This window comes from Myotis davidii, unplaced genomic scaffold (assembly GCF_000327345.1).
Source record: "Myotis davidii unplaced genomic scaffold, ASM32734v1 scaffold289, whole genome shotgun sequence".
Lineage (NCBI taxonomy): Eukaryota > Metazoa > Chordata > Mammalia > Chiroptera > Vespertilionidae > Myotis > Myotis davidii.
The window spans coordinates 2066549-2070926 of record NW_006299717.1 but is presented as its reverse complement, the minus strand read 5'-3'; the positions used below and the strand labels follow the sequence as shown (position 1 = coordinate 2070926).

At 40.4% G+C, this 4378-nt stretch overlaps 1 protein-coding gene across 1 annotated transcript in view; it reads left to right on the top strand.

Annotated features, from left to right (window-relative positions):
- The window catches only part of ZFAND3 (zinc finger, AN1-type domain 3), a 254518-nt gene that overhangs the window by 157973 nt on the left and 92167 nt on the right, over nt 1-4378 (top strand). The window lies entirely within an intron of this gene.

Genomic DNA, 4378 nt, shown 5'->3' with positions numbered 1-4378 from the left:
ACATGGCACCAGAGTTAAGTTAGGGTTTTTCAAAATGCTGACACACCGAGCTCAAAAGGTTCGCCATCACTGCTCTATCCACTGAGCTAAATCACTAGGGCTATCCACTTAATCTTTATAATGCTGTAACCATAGTTGTGTCCTTCAGGGCACAACTATAACTTACAGTGTGTTGAAAATTATGTTATGACATAGCAGTTTTTGCCTTTTAAAAGCTTTAGTTAACAGATTGAAATTTGGTATTTCAAATTTCATGAATATCTAGAAATTCTTGAAATGTCTGTCTAGTAACTTTGAAAAGATTACCAGAGAACTAATATTTATCTAAATTTATAAACTATGATACTAGGTAAAATTGAGAATATAAAAGTAAAGAAGGCCATAGTCCCTGTCCTCAAAGAATTTACTATTTAGCAGGGGGAATGAAATATATTTGTTATTAAAGACAGTAACTATTAAAGAAGTGTATTGGTTTACTGGAGAAAGTGGTGTTGAAGACATTCTAGACAGAGTAGAGTGAGATATGGAGGAAAGCCATGTGGATTTCTACAGTGGCAAGTGACTCCTTTAGGGCCATGTATGGAGGACAAGGCTGGAAAGGTAGACTATGGCCAAGTTATAAAGGCTTGAATGTTCAGCTGAGATATTGGATATTGGACAGTATTTAGGTTTTTGCACAGAGAAAGTACTATTATAGTTCTTTTGAAGAAATAATCTGGCAGTATTATAAATGAGAAGGATTATACTAGAATCACATTGCAGAGAGACTTTTTAAAATGCTGTAACTTTGATTTAGAGACTCAGGGGAAGGTGTAGAAATTGTTTTAAGAGAAGAAAAAAGATGAAAATTGTACTGGTAATGTTATTGGCAATAGGTTTTGTTTTGTTTTTAAAAATCTATTTAGGGTCATTTACTTATTGAGGAACTAATGAAAGCTATGGCCCTTTGTCTCAGAAAAATACACACCCAATATTTTATACCCAATTTTGAATAAAAAATTTTTAAAGCTCACTATAGACATTAGATTAAGAGCTCCTTATCTGTGGAAAGGGTTAGAGCTGGTCAGGATCTCATCTGATGGAACTTAACTGATTGGACCTACACATACACCAGAGTCAGGCCACAGCAAACCAACTTCAGCAGCCAAAATGCACATGAGACTGAGGTGATAATAGCTACCATTTATTGAGTGCTTTATGTACAAGACATTGTGCTATATGTGTTGCATATTTCCTCTTTTATTTCTCATGACAACCAGTGAAATAGATACTATCATTATCCCCATTCTATAGATAGGGAAACAGGCACAGTGAGATCAAGTAATTTGCCTGTGATCATTAACACTTAAGTACATATCAGAAACAGGACTCAAATTCAGGCATGTGGCTTCAGAGAGAAACATTAGCTCACATTTATATAGTGTTTGCTCCACTCTAAGCACTCTTCTAAGCCCTTTACATGTACTAATATTTTATTTTCACAATACCCTGTGTGGTAGGTACTCTTATTCTCTCCTATTTTACAGATGAGAAAGTTGGAGCACAGAGAGGTTCAGTAACTTCTGTCCAAAGTTACAGAGCTCCTGCTTTGCAGTGTAGTTCACATTCCAACCCACTAATTTGTCTTCAGAGTCTGTGCTTTCAACCACTATAACATATTACCTCACTATCGTGAAAATACTACAGACTGTAAACTGACAGACATTTGGAGACGTCACGAGATTGGTTACTTTAATAAATGATTTCATTGGTTTGGGTATTCATTTTCTCAGAGCCCGCTTGGTTAAGTGCTAGGAATAGAAATGAATAAGATTAGGTCTCTACCCACAAGGAAGTCACCTTTTCAAATACATATGCCTCTCCCTGAGTTTCTGGCTTGTTCTTCAAAACAGGTGCATAAGAATTTTGGGGTAAGAGGGAGGCAGCAACAGGAGCAGGTTTGTCATTTACAGAAGCTTTCTCAGGTGGCTTTTACTACCTCACTGAGGTTGAAAACTGCTAGAATGAAGAGATATGTGTCTGGATTGTAGTGGGGGATATAGGGATGGGGAAAGTAAGGGAGGTTTGTTAAAGCTGTCAGTACTGTCAGGGTGGATACATTGTAAGTGAATGAAAGTGATTGCCAGGTAGTAATGAAGACCCAGGAGAGATTAGACAGCCTGATCCATTGACACCTTGCAACTTTCTTTAGCTATGACCTACCTAGGAGAAGAAAGATGCAGAAAGAAGCGGTATGGGATTACTTGTGTTGATCTTTTTGTATCCTTAGGAACCAGAATTTCTTAGCTTCCTCCCTTAAAGAGTTATAGAGAAGTAAGAGGGTGTGGGAGTTGTAGAGAAATGGGTTTGGGATTTCAAATCCAAGTACTACATATTTGTAAACTGTACAGCAGTTATAGATCAGTCGTTACTGTGTGTTGAACGGGAAGTACTTGGTCTTTGGGGCTTGTTGAAAGGTTTTATTCCTAATAATCAAGAGAATGAGTATTGCTTACATCTGCTTTCTACTTCTCACTGTTAAATGAATATGGGAACAAAAAGGTTGTAAGAGTTGGTACATTAATGCTGTTTGAAAAGACTGCAGCTAGAATAAGAACTATTGACAAGTGTGTGTAAAATACAGACTTTTATCCAAAAGAATTAAAACGCCTGACTGAAAGTCAGATAAAACAGATCTTCAAATTATATGTTTTTGTCTGAACAACACACACATTTCTTCCTCTCTCATTTTGTGGGTCTGCAGAAGAGTTCATGGGATGTTAGCCATTAGAAACATTTTCAAAAAACAATGTAAAAAAATGCAAATAGTGACTAAAACTTGTCACAGCATTTAATTGCTATAATAATGGTAATAGCTAGCACTAGAGTACTCATCAAGGACTGTTTCAAATACTTTATCTGTATTAGCCTACTTTATAATTACCCTTTTTTGGTAAGTACTATCACCATATCTGTTTCACAGACATGGAAATGAAGGCACAGAATGATTCAGTATCTTGCCCAAGATTATAGAGCAGCCCTGCTCTCTGGCACCACATCATAGCTGTCTGTCTGTCTGTCTGTCTCTATAGTGATTTATACTATAAAGGATGTTGCATGTAAATGAAAACAACAGAGGGAAGGGATGTTGTACAGATACTTACAAAGAACAAAATTACATTTCTACTTTTGCTACTACCTATTTGCTATCGACACAATTTCTAGATTTTTCATAGAGGAGATAAAGTGTGATTTTTTTTAACCTGTGTTTATTGAATCAACTATTGGGGATAATGTCAGGTTGTAGATAGAACACTGGAACAAATTGTTGTTTTGTTGTTATTTTTGAATGATGGGTAGAGTACTGGTTACATGAAGTCAGAGTCTTACCAGGTTGGACTTAAAAAATGAAAAAATGCCCCTTTCTTTATAAAAGAAAGCTCCTATAAATGAGCTTTCCTGTTGTCATGCTCTTGAAGGCCTAGCATTTCTACTTATGACCTGTTTGGGAGCCTTACGATATGAATGCTTATCTAGGTTTCTCCCCCGACTCCTAGGCCCACTACATATTGGATGGAAATTGAGGTGTTGGAGGAGAGTCAAATGTGTTTCTTTCTAAGCAGGAGAGGAAGAGAACTGCTTTCTAGGGAAGAGGAATGGGAAGAAATAGTGTTCAGATATTCTGATATAGCAGTTAGAGAAGGCCCACCTCATACAGAACACTCTCCTAAGTTCTATAAAGGCACATCTGTCTTATCTAATAAAAGAGAAACATGCAAATTGACTGTACCTCCACTACACCCACAAGCCATGCACAGTCACACCCACCAGCCAATCAGGAGCGAGTATGCAAATCCAACCAAGATGGCAGCGGCCATGGAGCTTGATCCAACAGGAGGCTTGGGTTGCCCCTGGCGATGGAGGAAGCCAAGCTTCCCGCCTGCCCTGGCTGGCTGTGGGCTCCGCTCAAGGCTACAAAGTTTCAATTATAGAAGATAAATAAACCCCAGATACCTGCTTCCGGCTGCTGTGGCCTCCGCTCAAGGAGGGTCTGGGAGCCTGGGTTGCCAGGGCCGTGGCCAGCCTGCAAACAGCCATCAGCCCCTGACCCAGGCTGGCCAGGCACCCCAATGGGGACCCCCAACCCTGAAGGGGGTGTGACCAGCCTGAAAACTGCTCTCAGCCCCTCACCCAGGCTGGCCACACCCTCATGCGGTGAGGGTCCCTACTGGGGGGCTTGGCCAGCTTGCAAACAGCCCTCAGCCCCTCACCAAGGCTGGCCAGCCACCGCAGCGGGACCCCCCATCCTGAAGTGGGTGTGGCCAGTCTGAACACGGACCTCAGCCCCTCACCCAGGCTGGCCACGCCCCCCAGTGGCGACCCTCACCCCATGGGGGCG